This window comes from Squalius cephalus, assembly GCF_949319135.1.
Source record: "Squalius cephalus genome assembly, chromosome: 15".
Classification (NCBI taxonomy): domain Eukaryota; kingdom Metazoa; phylum Chordata; class Actinopteri; order Cypriniformes; family Leuciscidae; genus Squalius; species Squalius cephalus.
In genome coordinates, this window is record NC_137136.1 from 12,291,128 (window position 1) to 12,313,752 (window position 22,625).

Genomic DNA, 22,625 nt, shown 5'->3' on the forward strand with positions numbered 1-22,625 from the left:
GTGAGGAGCCTTGAGAAACTGTGACAGTTTGGCTTGTCTTGAATTCAGTAGCCTACCTAGAATATAGTTGGGGAAAAAATTAGTGGACAAGCATCCTTACTACTGCTCATACTCAGGCTTAGAGATCTGAATGAATCGCTTATTTAAGTATTCAAATTCAGCACATAACTCATCCTCTACCAACTTATACTTTAACTTTATATGGCTTGTAGAGGCAGAGCAACCTATCAGTTATACAGTAGCTGTTTGGAAACATTACCATTTTTTGATGTCTCTTATGCTCACCGAGGCTGCACTAATGATACAAAAATACAGTAAAACAGTATTATTATTACAATTTAAAATAATTGTTTTCTCTTTTAATAAAAAAAAAAAAGTATTCCTGTGAAAACAAAGCTGAATTTTCAGCATCATTACTCCAGTCTTCAGTGTCACACGATCCTTCAGAAATCATTCCAATATGCTGCTAAAGAAACATTTATTATTATCAATGTTGAAAACAGTTTTTGCTGCTTAACATTTTTGTGGAAACAATGATACCATTTAAACATTTGTGAAAGAGAGAGAAACTAATACTTTTATTAATCGAAGATGCATCAAATTGATCAAACGTGACAGTTAAGACATGTATAATGTTATAAAAGATTTCTACTTAATAATTGCTTTAATAAATGTAATAAATATATTTAATAAATGCAAATAAATGCTATTCATTGAACTTTCTATTTATCAAATATTTGTTTTTAAAAGGAAATCTGTTTTTAACATTGATAACAAGAAGAAGAAATGTTACCTTAACTCCAAATCAGACTTCTGAAGGATCATGAGACACTGAAGACTGGAGTAATGATGCTGAAAATTCAGCTTTGCCATCACAAGAATAAATGATATTTTAAAAAATATTAAAATTTAAAACTTTAATATAAAATTTGAATTTGTAATAATATTTCGCAATATTACTGTTTTTACCGTTTTTCTTTTTTATTATTATTATTATTATTAATAATAAATAAATGCAGCCTTGGTGAGCATAAGAGACTTCTTTCAAAAACATAAAAAATACATATGTTTCCATTAGACTGTTGAGAAATTCAATGCTTTTAAACATTTAAAATCTATTTGATACAGTTAACACATTAAATTTGGCGCTCCTAAAATATTAAAACTAAAATAAAAACTAATAAACCCTGTAAACATGAAAAATAAATAAAATAAAAAATAAATAAATATTAATAATAATAATGAGCAATGATAGAGTGAAAACTATCATTAACTAAATATAATTTAAAAGATGAGTTAAATAATAAAAACTTTATTAAAAAAAATAAGAACACCCAAGCAATTTCCCAACAACCACTGAGACTGCCCAAGCAACCACTTAGAAACAGCCTAACAACATTCAGAACAGCCTAGCAAGGGCCTACGTTAGAAACGTCATAACAACCTCCCAGAACACCCCAGCAACTATGGCCTAACAACACTCAAACAACCACCCAGAAACATCCTGGAATTGTGGTGCCAACTTTCACAGGTTAGCAGTACTCACCATTTCTTCAGAGACTGAATATCCATATGCAAGATGTCAGTAACACACAAGATGTTAGACTGCTACGTGTAAAGAGCATTGCCTTGAAAAAAGTCTGAACACAGCTAAAGTTATTAAAGGTGTAGGTGAGTTTAGATTAAAGCAGCAGATTGAATTGATTGTATTAGGAGGAGAACTCAGGTTGCCCCAGGTGGTAATGTTCAGCTCTCATACCAGCCTTTAACAGCAGGGGATACAAGAACTACACTCATCAAATCATGCCTCCCTCCTTCTTTCTCTCTCTCTCTGAAGTAATCAATGTACCGGCATTGTGCAACAGCACCAGGATAGTCTATCAACCCCCTCCCGTGTTCATGCAAATATTAGAACGGATCTTCTAAGTTCTACAAATTGTTTTGTGTGTGAAAGCTGTGACGTCACTGACAACACTTTCAACACACTTTTAATGTAATCCTTAAGGCAAAAGCATGAGCTGACAAAGATAAAGATGTAAATATGTGCTCACTTTATCGAGTCGCCCCTATACTTGAGGCCAAACATAAAAATAAAAAAAGAAGACATGGCTTAGCCCCAAATCGCAATGTCCATAATCACATATGGACCTTAGGAACTCAAAGTACATCATACGTAAAGACAAGCATATCTGTAAACATTGGTTAAAGGCAAGCATTTAATCTGAGTGTTAACCGATACAGAAGTCAGCCAGAATTAATATATTCCGCAAGCAAAAGTGTCCAATAACAGGGGATTTATACTGACATAATTCAAGTAGAATTCAACAAATCATGTGATTCAAAATGGCCGCCGCCTTGAAGCGCCCCATGTAAAATAAAAAAAAGCTTGCTGATATGTCTGGAGTCTTCAGCTCATGTGGACATGATTTTAAAACAGCTGTTTTAAAAAGTAGGCTGCTATTCATTTCTCATCTGTAAAACTTTTTAATGAGGAAAAGTGCACCTTTGAGGTGTGCAACAGATGTGAAAGAGAGGTGGAAGAGGGCCGGGTTGGTAGAGAAAAGTCTTGTCCATAGAATTAACCATGAAAGGGGTGCCAAGTTGGTCCCCAAAACCCCTAGGCCAGGGTGGAGAGAGGGGGAGAGATGGGCCAGCAGGCTGGGGGCACCTTGGGGAGTTGAGGAGGAAGTGGCATGCACCATGTCTCTTGCTCCTGTTGTTCCCTCATTTGATTTTGATGAATAATGCATGGGGAGGGGGGCCCAGCCTTAAAGGGGCACCGCTGCCACAGTGGGAGTCATTACTGAGCACAACGCACTGATGAGGAGCAAGAAAGAAAGAAAGAAAGAAGGAAGGAGAAAGAGAGAGTGGGAGGCAGGGGGGGAGGCAAAAACAAACAAGAAAATTAGAGAAGTAAAACAGTTCTTTGAATCTTCTTCGAACACTCCAGATGAGCTGCATTTCATATCCGCTGCTTTTCTGAGTTAATCAGAAATTTTGTTTTTGCTGTGCTTTTTCATTATTAAAATTAAGTTCATTTATGCATAAGTTCTTGCATGTTCCAAACAGGCTGTCAGTCTGTGTCTAAGTGGTGGGGATTGTTCAGTGACTCTTTCTACTGGTTACATTGTTACGCCAGTAAGTGACGACCAGTGACTGTCTTTATGAGTGAGTCGTTGAATTGTTCACTCAAGCGATTAGTTCCGAAACATGATTCGTTCAGAAGCTAAACAAGATTGACTGAAACATTAATTCAAGCAATTCATTCAAAAATACTGATTCAATTAGAAAGGAAACAAGTGACATTTTACAAATGAGTCATTAAATAATTAACTTAAACGATTTGTTCAAAACACTGATTTATTCAGAAACTAAACAAGTGACTAGGTGTGTTTATCTTGAAGCAGCGTTGCCCAGACCGATCAGTGATTCACTGAATAATTCATTTAAGCGATTCATTCAAAAACACTAATTCATTCAGAACGTAACACATACACAAGTCATTGAATTGTTCACTCAAGCGATTCATTCAAAACACTGATTCATTCGGAACGAAACAGTAACTCATTAACTTCTTCCTCAAAAGCTAAATGAAGCCCAGCAGAACGTGATTTTTGGCAGACAGCCATCTATACTCCCTTTAGACAGTAGACGGGTCACAATACAGTCACAGAAATAAACCAGTGAGCATTCCTCAAAAGAGATGACTTTCGGTTTCAGCATTACCGGAAAGCTGCATTTATATACCAGAGTTGCTGATTCATGTTAGCGCTTGGGACCCGACACTGACTTCTGAGAACACGTTCAAAAAGTACGGCGTTCAAGCAGGAACTGGGCGCAGAGAAAGAGCAGGGTAATGCTAGAAGGGGATGCAGCAGGCACAGTGCAAGGTGTCATCACTCATTTTGATTGGGTATTACAGCATGACGGATGAGGCCCCGCGGGCCACCGCGCGTCTCCTCCGTGCTTATTACAGCTGTTCTTAAGTGGGAGTTGATTTAGCTTAAATAGGTTGTTTCATAAGGAGAAGACACCGGCGCTGTCACCGCATCTCTGTTCCTTTGCACTGTATCCCGCCACTTTAATTGAATAATGCCTCCTCTACATACCTATTAGTGTGCTTAGCTACATACCATGCCCCTATAATTGCTTATACAACCCAGCTAATTCCACCACTCCCCTCCTTTCCTGTCTTTTCATGTGATATTTCACGCGGTTAATATAGAGAGTGCGCCGGCAAGGATAAAGACGGCTTGTTTAAAGGGTTATCAGGTCTCTGCAGCACCGTGATGTCTTTTATCCGCCCTCCATAATTAGTCGTGTAATCATTAAGCTGCAGTTTATCAGGTTTTAGGGCTTTTATTAATTACAACACTCGAGCGATTTCACGGCACTTTCACGGTCACGTAATTCACGAGCCATTGTCACGCTGTGTGTAAAAGAGAGATGAACAAGGATTTCACAATTGCGTCTGACATTATTGCAAAGATTTATCTGAGCTGGTACTGCTTCAATATTATCAAATTACAGACATCCTGAACGTGTCACGTGATGCAAACTGCTTTATATTACAGAGTTGGTTCTCTCGGGTCTTCTTAACACTGGTGATTGTACCAATAAGATGAATGTGCTTCATGATTTTAATCTACATTATAAGTTTCCTGTAATCCTAAGTCTGCAGTTTAATAATGAATTTGTTATAGGCCACTATTCTTGCTCTATCCAGCTCAGTCATTTGGCTAACAATACGGTATTTGGCCCTATAAGATTTATTTGTGGATGTAGCAATTTTTGGCTTTCCAGAGCTGTCCAGTCAGCACCATCAAATGTTCCCACTGACATCAGCACCATAGACAGCTCCAAAAAAAAAAACATCCCTTCAAGGCCTGTAGGACACCACTTAAAGAAACAGTTCAGATAAGTTGATTCAGATAAACAATTCTGTCATTATTTACTCACCCTAATGTCATTCCAAACCTGCTATTATTTTGTTCTGTGGATTTTCACAGATCTTTTCCATAAGACAGCAGTTCATGGGGGGCACAGGATGTCAAGCTACAAAAAGGCTCTATAAAGATAGTCCATACAACCTGTGCTTTATGTTCCAAGTCTTCTGCAGCCATACAATAATGTTGTGAGACGAATGGACAAAATTTAAGCATCCAACCTGTGCTTGTTTTATTTGTATCTCCCTTTTCCTAACATCAAATTGCAGTTTTTACAATCAGACAGAACTACAGTCTCACAGGAAGACCTTTATCTTTCTAGTCAATGTTGGTAACACATACACAACACATTTTTACAGCATTTATTTATCTAGGTTCTAATTTATAAATATATTGTTCACTGTTAATCTTTTTTTTTTCTTATAATAAATTAACTGATGTTAATTTATACAACTTGAAATGGAGAAAAAAAGTAGTAGTTTTTGTGTCGATAAATATTTGTAAATTCATTAAAAGATTAATTATTTCATGTTATCTATTGCATTAAGTAATGTTAACAAATACAACATTATTGTAAAGTGTTACCTGTTTGTCTTTATAAACCAGTGATGGACTACAGAGATTAATGTTGCTGTTTGCTGGCACTGATTCATTGATGCACTTTTGTTGTTTATTCTATTGACTTCCATCATTTTAATAGGCAGAGGCCAGGATGCTGATGAAGCTGCAGGATGTAAAACTCCACAAAAGTAGAACGCTGATATCCTGTGTACAAAAAAAAAAAACGAAATGGTATTAATTGCTGATGCATTTATGAAATTGACACACTGATATTGGGAGCTAGGATGTCTTTTAAGGAAGTCAGTTCACAAACATTAACATCAAGCCAAGATGGAGCTCTGCCAAAGACAATACACACAGTCTCTCTCTCACACACACAAACATGGGCGATGCCAAGTATGCTGCCAGTCTTGCCCCACAAACCCAAACATTCATATTTGTCATCAAACCCCTCAACTGCACACACATATCTGTCCCACCCAACACAACGCCAGCTCTGGCTGCCTGAGGTGCCCGCTGGTTCTGCATGATTGATGATGCCGATTGAGAGGCAGATCATTTGGGTGCCCCTCGCTACCAAGGACGTAAATCACATCAGCCCACTCTAATGATTTCTCACAGACCCATTTGGCAGAATCCACAATAACCTATTGAGCCTTGCATGGGGACAAAAAAAACATCAATACAGTCAAATAATGATTTTATTTAAGCACTTTATCAAGGATTGACAAGCATTTTTCCAAGGTTGCATGGGGTAGAGAAGCTTCTGGAAACCGTCAAGGTGGCTTGATATGTTAAAAACGTAAGAGTCACTGCAAGAGTATAGACTAATAAACATGTCTGTTTCGGCCAGGTGGAATTAGTTGTTTTAACGAGTAAAGATGTCTGTGGCGTACTACAGTGATAAATGACGACCGGCAGAGCGGATTTGGACACTTGGTGCCCTGAGGGGCGACCCATTTCAACTTTTCATTAAAACGTCCAGCCAAGGCCAAGCCATGATTTGCTCCTAATTGATGAGGCCATTATGATCTAATTAACCACACATTTTCAAAGCCACTCTTATTTTGGCTTCTTCATGGCAGTGGAAAGCTCATTGGCACCAGAAATTCAGATATAATTTCCAAATGACAAAGGATGAAAATCACACTATAGGGCAAATTTACATCAAACATCATTTCACATTCATTTTAGCTTCTTCTTCATTTTTGTATTAATATATAAAGTAACATATAGTTGATAAAACAACTGATTTCACTAGTCTTATGGCTCTGTTTATTCTGCTTATATCTGGCAATATGTCCTGATAAGCCAATGCAGACCAGATTTGTATTGTCTCGCCTAACAATTGCCTCTTATGTCAAGTTCAGGGATTTGATTCACAGATTTTTCTGTTCACTCTAATTCAGCTGCCCAAGTCTATACCAGGGGTTTAGTAATTGTGATTGAAATGTAAATATTTGTAATGGCTCATGAAACTGACCATCAAAAACTTTCTTATGGTCCATGGCAAAGAATCACAGTGATCAAGATTTAGAGTTTGTATAAACCGTTTTAAGGCCAATTCTGAAAAAAAAAAAAATAGTCAAAATTCAAAGAACAGGCCAACAGGAGTGTATTTAATTCAAATTAGCTTTTGTTTTTAGTGTAAGAATCATTCATGTAACTGTTTAGCCCTAAAATATTTTTTAAAGAATTCACTGAAATGTCCAACCTGTTCTTTGTATTTTAAAGTCCCTTCCAATGAAAAATCCTACTGGAAAGAAATAAACCAAAAAAGACATTTTTGGTTTAAGCAGAAGTATTTTATTTACACTACTGTTCAAAAGACATTTAGAATTTAGAAGAATCTTTATATTAGAATGATTTTTGAAGGATCATGTGACACTGATGAGTGATGACTGCTGAAAATTGAAATTCAGCTTCGCCATCAATAAATTACATTTGAAAATATATAAAAACAGAAAGCACTCATTTTAAATTGTAATAATATTTCACAATATTACTATTTTACTGTAATAAATGAAGACTTGGAGAGCATAAGAGACTTCAGAAACATTAAATAATCCTACCAATTAACCCCAGACTTTTGAACAGTAATATAATTCTTAATAGATTCTTGGAAGATTATTATCTTTTATGATTGGTGTCATATTGTGATTGAAATGTAATCACTATCCTGTAGTATTGACTCTGGGTTGCTTAAAGGAATAATTCACACAAAAATCAAAATTAATTAATCGTTTTTTCAGCCTCATGTCTTTTGAAACCCTTTCTGGAGTTTTACAGCCCTTGGTTCCCATCCAATCGTATGGAAGACTGCAGCATGAACACTCTTCAAAACATCTTCTTTTGTGTTACTTGGATGAAAGAAAGTTCTAAAAAGTAAGGTCATCTGTAAACCACATTTGCTGTAAATGGAGTTCTACCTTGAATTCAATGTAAATTAAGTGCCAGCCAAATGCATGTAAACAAATAGCTCTAAATAATGGTTTGATAACACAACATTCTCTTTCACAACGGTCTTATCCAGTGAGGGGCACCCTTGCATGAAAGTCAGTTCAGTGAAAGTGTATGTGCATCTCCTTATTAGTAACACAAAGCTGGATAGGGAGATGTAAGGCTCTGTTCAAATAAGCTTGCTGTCCCCAGGCCAGGTTTTATGTGCGAGAAGGCCGGGAAAGAATAAGAAGGAATGGCTGAATGGTTGGATGGAACTTTCTTTTAATTTGAAAGTCTTGAGGGAATTGTGCATATACAATTACAGCTCATTCGAGTGGATCTCGGGAACGGCACTAAAGAGGAAACAGAACAATGAAACGGAGAGAAATAAGATGATCTTGGGTGTTATCTTTTCCTCCTGCTATCATATTCTACACACAGTCTATCATGCAGGAAATGATAAATGTAAGTAATGCCACTGTAATCCATTACTAAGAACTGAGAGTTAGCATGAATAGGGCTGTGAAGTTGTGAGGGAGGGGATGGGGGTCTATCATCAAACTCAATTATCATCTTATTACAGGCTCTAAGTGGCCTCATATTAGGGTCATTGCCCTTAATTTCAGGGGGAAAATAATTGGTAACCCCCGTAATAGCAATACACAGACACCATTTAGCAAACCCTGAGGGGATCCTGTGGGATAATCAATGGGAAGTCTGGCATAACGCATTACAACCGTCATCTGATAAGTGTCCGTCTTTGTTTTTCTAAGGTGCTAATCAAACTTAACAGAGACCTAAAGTGATGATTATGTAAATATAGTGCAAAGAAGGCGTTATTTAAAGAGATATTCCAACTGAAAATTAAAGTTTGTCCATTTACTCACCCTGATGTCATTCCAAATATAAGATGTTTTGAGGAAAGTTTTTGTCCATATAATGAAAGTCAATGGGGTCAAAAACAACAATGGACCCCATTGACTTTTTTGTGTTCCTCAGAAGAAAGTATAGAGGCTTGGAATGACATGAAGGTGAGTAAATTATGAATTTTCATTTTTCATCCCTTGAAGTTTGCAAAATCTTAACTTAATAAACTTAATCTTAAAGTGTGCAATTAAGTTTAATGATTTGCTTCGAAAGATCAGATTTGTTTGTGGCGTTTTTACTTTTTAGCCTGTTTAGATTTTTTGAGCAACTTCAGATATATGCCTTGGAATCCAGACCCCATGTGGTGCCCTCGACCGTCGCATTTAATTTAGAAGCAAATTCTATCCTCATGAGCCAAGCAGAGTGAAAAGCTTCTGAGAGACATATATGGGGAAATAATCTCTCTAAAGTGATATTGATATCAGATTTGACCAAACACACATTCACAGCCCTATTTTTCATTCCCCCGAAATAAGCGGCTGAAGTCTCAGGAGGAACCAGTCAGAGATGAAATAATCCGTCTGTATTGTAAAAGTAGTTTTCTTATTCAAAGAGCAACCCCTCCGGTCCTCTGTTTTGTAGATTGAGAGTGACACTGCCCATAGGGCTCCACACACTGAATGCTTTTAGAGACGCCCTCTAAGTGAGTTAGCCGATTCTGTGGACACCACAGATTCAATAAAACACTTGCCTGTCTGTACTGTTTTTTCGTCCACATACTCTCACTGCAGCCTTTTCTTCTCACCTCCACTCCTCTCTCTGTTCAATCACTGCTCTGCTAACTTAGTAAAAGTGGAAAAGTACAAACAGGTGATATTGGAAATTTCATATCATGTGCCTTTAAATGAATCAGACCCTTTAATGGGTTGACAAAAGAAGAATGTCTCTTTAATTTTTGAAGTGACTATGAAAGCTTGTTACCATCTCAGAATAAAAATAATTAAAAGGCAATTGTAACTCACAAACGCATCCTTTTTTATATAAATGCAACTTTATTCCTTACAGTCAGACTTAATTTCTTACATTAAACTGTAATTATTTGTTTTAGGTTTTACTCTGAGGTGGAAACAGGCTTAGCAGTTGCTGCCGCCCTAAGACAAGAACAAAAAAACAAAAATAAGTAAATTTGACAGCCATTTACTATCATGCAACTTTAATTGCATTTAAATTCTAGTTGGTATGGCGTGGTGGGAGGCTGTCCCATAATTTAGCATGGCAATTTTGAGTAAAAGTCACAGAAACAAATTCCACTGTTTGCATTATGGTAAATACAAATTCTATCAATAAGCTTATGAGGTGTGGTTCATAATAGGAGTATATATGCAAATATTCATATGGCTCTCTCCTCTGAGCAGATTCTGAGCCTCTTATCAATATCCTAATTGGGCTTCCTCTAACCACGCTCTCTCCTTTATTTCCCAGGAGTGGAAGATGCTTGATGCCTAGGGCTACATGACACTACCGTGCAAAACAATTAAATAAATAAAACACTCTTTGGGGAGCTTTTATAAGTCTGTAAATGCTTTTCTCTGGCTCACTGGTCCTCTCCATCCCATAGATTTCCTATGCCTTGGGAATAATATTTTGCCAAATTATCCTTAAAAACAAATACTATGAAATCATTACAACTAATCAGATGTCAGTAAATCTTGAAACATGGGTCAAAAACATGTGATTTATTCGTTTTCAAAAAACTATGAAATGAATCACTAGAAAGTTCCTAACAGATATTAAGCAGAGAGTCTACTAATACTCTAACCACTGTTAGATGACATGTAGTTGCAAAGTATAGTTAGTAGAATGTCTAATGCCTGCTACAGACACAGATCTAATAAACCTGGGCACAACATAAACTGTACGATGATGACACCTATTGAATCGTAGGCTACGATGCAAATTAGAATAGAAGAATAAAACGTCATCAGTATGGGCTAGTGGTAAACAAATAGAGCAAGATGTATCACACTTTGGCAATTGTGTTTTTTATGTGCACTGAAAAAAAGAGGAGGAAACGAAAGAAGAGAACATGTACGCGGTCATGGCTATGGAATAGAGGCCAATTTGGCATGCCAATTTGCAAATGGAGCTCCATGTCGCGTTGATCAATACGCCATGTTGCAATTTTATTGGCTAGTCAGTAGACGTAGGTCGTAGCAGCAAACACACTGTGAGATGATCATGCTGAATTTCTGACACTTTCAGAAAATTATCACAGGCTATCTTTGGTCGCAAGAGCGTGACAACAGCCGTATTTGAACCCATTTCACTGTACGACGTAGGACCAACTTTAAGGAGCCAAGAACACAGAAATCGCAACGATTGGTCCTCTGGAACAGCCCAAAAACGTACAGTGTGTACCAGGCATAAAGTGTACCATTAAAATAAAGTGTTATCAATGATAACAATAATAGAAAAAATACAAAATGAATTAGAAATAAATGTATAATTCCTTGGTTCATAATCATTTTTCCCCTTTATGTAGCCTGTCCTGTCCCAAGTATAAAGAATCTGTGTTATACTTAGATGTTTAAAATGTTATACAATGTACAAAAGTTTGAACCTTTTTGTCTCTGAACAATAATGCCTGTAAAATACTGACTGTAGAATAATGAATGAAGAAGAAGAAGAAGAAAAATCTGCATCTGCATTTGTTTTCCTTTACAACTGTTTCTACTAGTAAAGGATGAAAAAACTCAGATGCCACAAAAACATCCCTCAAAGGTAGTCATTTTGTTTGCATAAAGATGGACTAATTCCAAACCTCTTTTTGGGCACCAGTGAAAAAAAGTAACCCCAATCATAAAAAAACAAGCAAAATCATTCAGGTTTGAAACAAAATTGCATTTAAAATATATTCTAAGAAAAAGACTTTCATGAGTTGGAATTACAGGCAAACCAAAAGGCAATGCATCTTTCTCAGCCTATTTGTCTTTTCAAAACAAGTCCTTAAACAGTGAAGAGAAGTCATAGTGCGCTCTTCTATCCTGTGCTGTTTCCCCCCCAGGAGACGAAGCTGGTCAGAAGTCAAGATCATTTCAATTCATCTCGTCTCTGTTTCCACGGCAGCGCCGCAAAACAACTCACTCTTCCTCCAGTGCCATAGTGGGGAAACTTTTCTGCTCTCTGAGGGAGATGCTAAACTATTTTAAAAGGCAATTACGACAGTTTTGGGGCCCCCGCTGAGGAGGGGAGCGGGAATAGAGAGAGAAAGAGAGTGGACTGAAAAACAGGAAAAAGTGAAAATATGTTAATGGAAGTCAGGCACTTTTGTGAAGCAGGGGTGGTGTGTGAGTGTGTATGGGTGATCTAATGTGGTGACCTGACCTGTGGGGTGCGTGTTTTTGGCGATAAGGACTGGAGATGAGGTGAAGGGTGCAGTGACAGTTCAGTAGTTGTAATTATTTTCAGGTTAGGTCACTCTCCCTGAGAACGCAGAGGTGAGGGAGCCTGGAGAGGAAGGGAGGGAAGGGTTAGGAGGTTACAGTGTGGTTAGCAGAACAGTTCTTCTTCACCCTTTTCTCTCTCTCTTAAACACAGACACAGCCCTGTCCCAGCCCCTGCTCAGCGACAGGACAGTAAGCTTCATAAATGCTTCACATTACAATACCATATAGAATAAACTGCAGTTACGAGTGATACTTGGATAAAACATTACAATTAGGTTCTATTTGTTAACATTAGTTAATGTAATAGCTAACATTAAATCATTTGTTAATTTTTGTATATTGTGTATATTATGGCTCACGTCGCGCTGTTGCCTCACAGCAAGAAGTTCCACGGGTCGGAAATTATATGAATATAATTTTATATATATGAATATAATTAACATATTTGTTACAATTAACAAACTGAATTATATATTCTAAATAAATTCTTTATATGTATATACCTAATATATAACACAAATAATTAAAATTATATAATTCATAAATGTATGTATTAAAAAAAATAATTGATCTAATATGAACCTAGATTAATAATGCTGTAAAAAAATTCTTGTTATGATGAAAATTGTTAAAAGATGTTTTAAAAAAAAACATTATTTAACCATTATTGTAAAGTGTTGCAGAAATTTTGAGAATATTTTTTCAGACTTATACTGCATAAGAAGACCATGATACCTGTCAACATTGGGATTTGAAAATTAACTGGTTTGCGCCCAGTGGGATTTTTTTTTTTTTTTTTTTTTTTTTTATATAGAAAGATTAAAAATACGGGAAAATATTTAAACGGGATGATTACGGGATAGCAAGGTAAAATACGGGAGAATCCCGGTAAAAACGGGAGGGTTGACAGGTATGAAGAAGACACATATTTGTAATAAAGGAAGTGTAGAAAGTTCTTTATTCAAATTTGGCACATGAAGAAGCGTCATGCCACATTTGACATCAATGAACAGTTTGAATATGTGCCAATTTGTTTTCATTGCATAGAAAAGAGCAGCTTGAATATCTGTGGCCCTGTTTACACCTGGTATTTAGATGCGTTTTTGTCGATCGGATCACAAGTAGACGAGGCAGACACATCCTTGTTTACACCTGGTATTTTAATCCATCTCTTTTGTCCACTTTCAACTACTTATGTCCTGATTTCTTTATGGGTGGAATTTAAAATCTTTCGATCTATTGGACGAAATGAAACGTGACCGGAGACGACGGAAAATATACAGAAAGCACCAGCTTTCATTTCTGCTCTGATAGCCGCAAGACCACGCTTAATGTGGCGTGTGCGTGTTAAAAATCAGGAATGGTGAGAGAACATTGTGCTTGGTACGTTTTTCATCTTCAAACCAAACTTGGGTCTTCAGCCGACAAAGTTTAAATCCCCACTTCCCATAATGTTTACGCATTAATTTAGTAGGTGGAGAGTAGGCGGTCTTTTGTGGCTTTTCGAACACATTCTACCACATGAACGTTTACACTACTAAGCAATCCGTTCTAATTTGTTTTCGACTGCCTCTGGAAGTGGTCGAAAGTGGACAAGCTCAAAATGTTTTAGACCCCGTTTACACCTGTATTTAGTGTCGTCCACTTGTGATCCGATCAACCTCAACACATCTTAGGTGTAAACAGGGCCTTTGGAAGAAAGTAAGTCACACGAGTTTGTAACGACTTGAGTAAATGTTGACGATTTTCATTTTGGGTGAACTATCGCTTTAAGTAATTCTTTAATTCTTTTTCAAACTTTTCATCAATACATGCAACTAATAAAAAGATTCCAATACCACATCTCTCATGACAGCACAAACTTGTCAAACCCCCACCGTACAGTTATTAGACACCATTTCAGCTTGTGAATGCGTCTAGAGGCTTTTTGCAAAATAGGTCATTTTCATTTACAAGATGAGCCTAGGCCATCGGCACAACAGTACCCCCCCCCCCCCCCCATCTGTCCAACCCCCCACCCCCCAACACCCCACTTTGGTCCTTTTCTTTCTCTCCTTCCAAAAACACCCCACTCTTTATCAGTGCAATTACCACACAAACAGATCCATCACAGCCTGAACTGTCCTCTCAAATCGCCACTCTTTCCACGGGCAAGCTAATTAATCCTAAAGAGAGAAAACTGATGCTGGAATAAAGAAACAGAGAGAATGGACCTATCATGTCCTTCTGTATGCGTTTGCAATTGTGACCGTGTTTATCCTTTTCTCCTTTGCTTTCTTTTTTTGTTGTCCCATTCTTTCTCTCTTTATCAGCGAAGAGAAAGCCTTCAAAGGAACGATTGTGCGGGCGGCGGGCTGAAGTGGCCTGTTGGTAGCGGCAACAGTGAAGGCGGACAACACAACATAACAAACATGGTTGCATCTAATCAGGGGCCTCGGTTAATGTAAACAATGTCATTTTTTGGCCTTAATGAGCCAATTTTCCCCGGACACGAGAGGCTAACAATTGGGGCAGCGCCTTTGATGTTCTTCATTTGAAGGTTTGTTTGTGATTGCCGGCACTTTTGTTGGAAGCCCCGTGCCGGGTTTCTTTCATCTCGCTGAAAAGCGAGAGTCACGGCTCACTTGGACGCAAAACAAGGAGAAGTGTGAGAGAGAACGAGAGACATAGAGAGAGTGAAAGAAAGATGACATATTCCCTATTTACCTTAAACAATCCCTCATCAGCTGATCTTCCCCAAAACCTCCTCCTCTTTTTCACCTTCGTCTTCTTCTTCAGAAAGCACACACACAGACACATCAAGACATAAAACAAGCACATTGGTTTGGTGTCTATAACTATCAAATGGCTGGCTCATTAAAAGGCACCCCGGTGAGGGTGCATGTGTGTGCGTGTGTTTGTCGTTGACGGGGCTTAATTAACATGAGCCTGACAAAAGGTGACGCAGACCAAAGAGGCAGCCGGTGAGCCAGGTGTGTGTGTGCGCGGTGCCTTTCAACTTCATACTGTGCAGACATCCCACGCTGACCAATATCAGCCATGTTACGGAGCGAGAGAGAGAGAGAGAGAGAGAGAAATGGAGCGTCAAAGCAAAGATCAAGATAATTAAGCATCTACTTTCTACTTTCCATAGATATACGAATTAATCTATTTATAATGTGTCAACTCCCATGTGTTAGGAAAAAGGGTTAATTCTACATTTAGGAGCGCATAAAACGTACACAAGAGAGTTGGAAATACAAAGAGAACAATGGGGTAAACTTTTTTCCTCTATGCGCATTTCTCCCCGGGTCTAACGCACGTGTCACTGAGATAAACTGCAAATTAAGGGGAAAAACTGCACGAAAATAAATAACTTTGTTTAAAGGACAAAAGCATTGTAGATAAAAATCACAACTAATATGTCCAGGCTTTTATCTATCAGTCAAGCAAACTCTCTCTCACACACACACACACACAGGCTCTGTGAGTCAGGGGCCTCTGGGGCCTTGTCACCGCACCTGCTGGGCCCTGCGGAAGCCAGCTGTCAGCTCACATGTGCACCGGACTCTATGTAAGTGTGTGTGTGTTTCTCTAGAGGTGAGGGGTGACGATGTCCAGGGGAGAGAGGGACGAAAAGATAGAAAAAGCGAAAATGCAAATAAGAGAAGATTCACTTGAAAGTTAGGCTACATGACTCAGTTGTAGAAGGAGAAGAAGCGAGCAGAGGCAGAAACTGCTTTTGTTGTAAACAAAACACATACAACTACATGGTAACAGTTCCTGTTTGAAAGAACTAATGCTAAGGAATTATATGAAGTCGGGACGGACAGACAGTTTGATAGATAGATAGATCAGAAAAATATTTGATAGATAGACAGATAGATGGATAGATGGATAGATGATAGATGGATATATGGATCGATGGATCGATTGATAGATAGATCAGAAAAATATTTGATAGATCGACAGACAGACAGACAGACAGACAGACAGACAGACAGACAGACAGACAGACAGACAGACAGACAGACAGACAGACAGACAGACAGACAGACAGACAGATAGATAGATAGATAGATAGATAGATAGATAGATAGATAGATAGATAGATAGATAGATAGATAGATAGATAGATAGATAGATAGATAGATAGATAGACAGACAGACAGACAGACAGACAGACAGACAGACAGACAGACAGACAGACAGACAGATAGATAGATAGATAGATAGATAGATAGATAGATAGATAGATCTAACTGTCTTAAAGTAAATTGATCAGAGCAAAGGCCTGTTCACAGTCACACACAAAGACAATAACTCTAACGATAACTAATAACGTTTTAATAATCATTCTAATTCTATGATAATTGGGAAGTCCACACTAAACTACAACAACACAGAAGAACAATATCCCTGGAATCATTCTCAAAACTATTTTTTCCAGCTGATGAACGATAAAAAAAATGACAGCCAATTAAAGTTTAAAAAGCTTGTGCATTTAAAGCAGCAGACGGCATAACTGCACGCTTATAATAAACAGAAGGTTACACTTTATTTTAAGGTCTCCTTGTTACGGTGTAATTATACATTTAAAGGGATAGTTCACCCAAAAAATGAAAAGTCTGTCATCATTTACTCATCTTAAGCTGTTTAAAACCTGAATGAATGTCTTTCTTCTGCTGACCACAAAAGAAGATATTTTAAAGAATATCAGTAACCAAACAGTTGATGGACCCCATAGTATTTTTTTTTTCACTATGGAAGTTAATAGGGTCCATCAACTGTTTGGTTACCCATATTCTTCAAAATATATTCTTTTGTGTTCAGCAGTAGAAAGGAACTCATAGGTTTGGTTTGGAACAACCTGAGGGTGAGTAAATTAATTTTCATTTTTGGGTGAACTAACCCTTTCTGAGTAATATTAATTAACTACAAGTACTTATTATTGGGTTAGGGTTGGGTTTAGGGTTAGTTGCATGTAATTATGCTTAATTTGGTTATTATTACTATAATAACATGAAACACTTTACATGTTACATGTTATTATAGTAATAATAACATGTAACATGTAAAGTGTTTCACCTCTAGAGATGGGGAATGGGTGAACACCCTCATCTACACGAGACAGACGGGTCTCAGGGACTCTCAGCACACCTCAGGTCTTCTCACCCTGAACCATTTCAGTCCATTACAGAACACAGCAGCAGTCACTTCTGATTGAGCTCTCCCAGGGCCAATCTGACAGCTGAGCAGAGTTTAATGTTACTAAGGAGGATCACAACTCATCATCATCTACACTAATATGGCAGACAAAGTGAGCCTGAGCCAAACCTTGCCAAACATTTGTGTATGCTATGCATTTTTATGCTTAAACACAAATAGCTTAGCAAAATGGTTTCACCAAACTCTATTGAAATTAACTGAGTGAAGTCTCTCATGCAGAGTGCTGTTTGGTGGCGTGCAAGGTTTTCCATATGAGATTCCATGATAGTTTGGATGCTAGAAGGCAGCTGCCATATGTAGACAGCAAAGTAGCTCACTGGGTTTTGGAACAGAGGTATTAAAAGTCAATGATTTCCCAGTTTCTACTGATAAAATAATATTTTCATGCCTAAAGGCCCGTTCACACCAAGAATGATAACTATAACAATGACAATAAAAATCGTTGTAGTCCACAAACCAACTATAACGATAACGGCACAGAGAAACGATATCGTTGGAATCAATTTCAGAACGATTTTTTTCCCAGCTGATGAACGTTAAAACAATGACAGCCAATCAGAATCCAGCCTGCTTGATAGAGCTTGAGCGTTTAAAACTGCAGCACGTGCCTAAAATAAACAGAACGATATCGTGTGCTGGTCTGGACGCTAATATAGTTAACGTTATAGTTATCGTTCTTGGTGTGAATGCCCCTTAAGAAATATGATCTGGTGAAGTGTTAAAATAGTACAAAAGTGTAAACATTTCAGTCCATTTTTCGCCATTGTATTTCTTTATAGAAAAAAGGGAAAAATGGAGATAATCATAGAATGGACAGGTGTTCTCTACATCTGACAGCAGAATACAACAGATGTGTAACCTGCTGTGGAAGAGAGAGAGAGGAAGATAGAAAGAGACACAACAAAGGCAGAGGGGGGGAAAATTGCCCGTTTTGGAAAAATCAATAATGTTCACTGATATGAATCATTTCCCAGCAGGACTATCTCTGCTTTGCAATCCGGTTTTCTTCCCCTGAGGTCAAGTGTGTGTGTTTGTGTGTGTGTTTGTGTTTGTGTTTGTGTGTGTGTGTGTGTGTGTGTGTGTGTGTGTGTGTGTGTGTGTGTGTGTGTGTGTGTGTGTGTGTGTGTGTGTGTGTGTGTGTGTGTGTGTGTGTAAGCCTTAGAGACCTCTTTCTAGGCTGGAGTTGTGCTGGAATGTATTAGAGCAGCCCATGTCAAAGCAGGCTAAAGCACGCATGGCACTGGATAAATTCCACTGGGCTATTCTCTCCACACGCCGGACCTCTGCAGAACACACCATGGATACCTGTACGCCCCCGCCAGGTGCAACAGGTCAGAGTTCGTCTGGCTGTTTTTCTTTTATCTGAATTGATGTGCATATATGAACTGCTGCATGGTGATGTCAGAACAGATAGTGCTCCACTCAAACTGACATTCCGCTACTCACAATCGCAGAACATTATTTTCACAATTATTCCGAATGGTGACCTAATCAAATTGTGAACATGTTGAAAATAGAAAACAAGACTTTTTTTCTATTTTTCTGCTATTTTTAATACTAGTTACACAATACTTCCAGTTCTCAAATTTGATTCTAAAGACGTTCATCCATATATATATATATATATATATATATATATATATATATATATATATATATATATATACAGTATATTATATATATATATATATATATATATATATATATATATATATATATATATATATATAACTTTTTTTCTTTTTTTTTTTGACTTATTGCGTGACAAAATGTTCTATATTTGTTCAAAATTATCTTTAAAAAAAAATTTAGGAGCACCACAAAGAAAAACAAAACTGCTATTATTAGACATAACTGAAATACTTAATTAATTGACATTTGTTCTATGTACACTGCTTGTGATTAGCCACTAAAGAAATGCTAAATGCTGGGGAAGAAAAGTTAAATCTGACAGAATTCACAAAATATTAATATATAGATTCATCATAAGGAAGAGTTTTGTCATTTAATTATAAAATAATTTATTGAAAAAAAAATAAAGATCAATGAAAAACTTTGAATATTAAAATAAAGTAAAATGTTAAAAATCTTACTAAAAAAAATTAAATGTAAGAATTTAAATAAAATATAATTTTATTTTTATATAGGCCTATATAGTATTATTTATTTCTTTTTTTTTTCACTGTTTTATTTGTATGCAAATGCAATCACATCAATGTGACAATGACATTTGCTCAATGTAAATTGATGATTTTAATAAAAACAAACTTCTCTTAAACAGAGTTGGGTGAAATGCATTACTAAGTGATTATTTACTGTAATTTAATTACTATTCCCTTGAAAAAAGTAAGGGATTGCTTTTACATTTTCTGTAATTTAATTAGTTACTTCTGATGTAATTGCATTATGCTGTATAGACTATAGAATAATTAAATATAACACAATAGTGGATTTAACATTAAAATGTAATGTCTAATATTAAAATGTAGGTTTTTAATGTAACCTTCTCCCTTTCAATACTTGGTCAATTCAGGAATAATTTATGTAATTTTTAAATTACTTAATTAGAATAATAAAAAAAAAAACAGTTTCATGTCCTTGTATAGTTCAACTGGTCAATGTTGATTTAGAAAGTAATTAGTAAGAAGTAATGCAACGCTTTTTAGAGAGAGTAATTAGTACAGCAATCTAATTACACTGTTAAATATGTAATTAGTAGCTAGTTATTAATTACTTTTTTAGAGTAACTTCCCCAACACTGGTCTTAAAAGGTATAATGCATGAAACAACATGAACACAGAATATGGGAATAGTTTGTGGCCGTCTCTGAAGGCCAGCTAATGGCATGCATAAGAAAGAAAGAAAGAAAGAAAGAAAGAAAGAAAGAAAGAAAGAAAGAAAGAAAGAAAGAAAATTACATCTGAGCGACATCCTATTCACATGAATATGAAACAATATTAATATCTGTAAATATGCAAGGCAAGCTTGTTTAAATCTTTCTCGCTTTGTACAATTACTGAGATTAGCGATAAGATGAAGGCTAAATAATTGCACAATAATAGCCAATAATGAGACCGAATGAGGAGAGCTCTGAGAGACAAATCAGTCAAAAGAGGGGACGCAGCATCAGACAGCTGGCTAATTTTCACTGACCCTTCCTTCACACAAACTCTTCTATTTCTGTTTTCTTCACTTCTTTCTTCTCTCGCTCTTAGCCCCCTCCCCGGAGAAAGCGCAACTGCTTTGCATAACGGCTGCGTCTTGTTGTGGACCGGTAGGAGGTGGGTCGAGTCAGGCTGGCACTGAGGTAAGCTTTCTCGTTTCCCATCCTGACCAAACACATCACCACAAGCCTCCCAAACCTACCCTCCTCCTCCTTCTCCTCCTCCTCCTCCTCGTTCTCGCTCCCCTCTCCACGTCACCCCTACACACTGGCTGTCCCCATCTCTCCAGGAGGCAGTTGTCAATCATCAGCGTCTCTCAGAATCCCGCTGGAGCTCATTGTGCCCGCGGTCGCCGGCGGAGGCAAGCGCTCGGAGGCAGCGGCGGGCCGCAGATGGAGAGTGCGCTGTCAATCATTGTCACTAATTATTAATTTCTGTCACTCAGCCCCGTGGCAACCACGCTCTCTGGCTCCCCCTCCCTCCTTCTCTCTCTTCCTCCCTCTCTCGCTGTGGCTTCTCTCTCCCAGGGTGAGTTGATTTGGTATGCCATCTCTGCGACGGAGGGTTCAACCTTTCATTATGTGTCACACACACACAGTACTCTCACCTAGGTCACTCCCCTTGACTCCCTGCTTGGTTTTAATTGTATTTTACCTTCTACCCCCTACTAAACCCTTTGCACCCTTTGACCTTCGTCCTATAGGCCCCCCACCCCCCTCCAACACATAGCTTCCCAGTTCCACTGTCCTATACCTCCATCACTTCAACAGAGGAGAGGTGAGGTGGACAGTGTGTTTGTGCCATTAAATAACACCTCACTTGATCAGGCCAGTGATCACAGTCTGTTGTGATTGGTCTACTTTGTACATCGCGTGTCGAAAACAAAAACGTCCATTGCCATAAAAACGTCAGCTCTGCTTGTCCCGAGGCTTCCTACACTGTAAACTAAACACAGTAACAAACAATGACGTTGATTTTACCATATCAATCGACCGCGAGTCCGATGATGAAACATTGGAAGATCTAGTCATTCAACCTGAACCTCCATGGCAAGGACGACTCGAGCAGGACGTTTCTCAGTGACACGCTACTCAGTTTGAGGTACATTATGAGATGTTGCAACTGTAATTCCTCACTATCAGCATTAACAAGTGCATGTCCATCAACAAACTGATTATTTTACATGTACTTTTTTCTAATTTATTGCGGTAAACATGTGGAAACTATCAATAACAGTGCATACATTAGCCAGCTCTAGCGTGAATGACTGATGTAACATAAACGTTGGTAAAAAAAAATTGCTCCATGCTTAATCTTTCCTCAAGTAGTGAGAATGACAGACAATCTGCATTAATAGACACAGTTTTAGGTAATAGTGGCCCACAACTGATTAGCAGAAGTATTTCAGTTAAGACATGTAATAATGTGAGTTAAACAGTTAGCAGGAGACCAACACAATATAAAACTCAAAACTAAGTATTTTGAACACCATCTTTCAAGAGCAAGCGGTTTGAGAATCCTACATTGAACTCCGAGATTTGAGAAGCAGTCGTCAGTAAAATAAAGGGAACACAGCAAAAGTTTAGGATTATACTGCTGTGGTATCGTGGTAAAGATGAATTTTAACCACTGATTCTTCACATGCTCGTCCTTGAGCAGTGAAAAAAACTGGCTTTACCTTCACATTGTAGAGCACAGCGTCTTCTCAACATGATGCTGTCCAGTATCCACAGGAATCAGCTGTTTGTTTGAGGCTGAAGTTATCCCTGGTGTCTGCGCGCGCAATAAGTGGGTGGGCAATATGCTAATGTTTCCTCTTGACAACGATACGGCTTATGACTCGTTTGAAAAACGGCTTATGACTCATTGACTCAGAGTCGACTCTTACTTTTGAAAGACAATAACTTTATATGGTACACTTTCAGATTTAAAACTTTGCAGGATGTTTTCATTCACTTAGATCTATGTTACACACTAGCCTACATGAAAGG

At 37.6% G+C, this 22,625-nt stretch overlaps 2 long non-coding RNA genes across 4 annotated transcripts in view; both read right to left on the bottom strand.

Moving 5' to 3' along the window:
• Positions 1-5,698, bottom strand: part of LOC307172667 — a 44,045-nt gene extending 38,347 nt beyond the window's left edge. For all 3 annotated transcript variants that reach the window (XR_013823745.1, XR_013823747.1, XR_013823748.1), the window contains exon 1: positions 5,532-5,698. This is a non-coding gene — a long non-coding RNA (uncharacterized lncRNA). The remainder of the gene's footprint in view (positions 1-5,531) is intronic.
• Positions 5,699-11,852: 6,154 nt separating this feature from the next.
• LOC307172665 lies at positions 11,853-22,391 on the bottom strand. Its single transcript, XR_013823744.1, has 3 exons — positions 22,313-22,391; positions 12,201-12,323; positions 11,853-12,095 (listed from the first exon to the last, which is right to left on the bottom strand). It is a non-coding gene; the product is annotated as an uncharacterized lncRNA (long non-coding RNA).
• Positions 22,392-22,625: the final 234 nt, after the last annotated feature.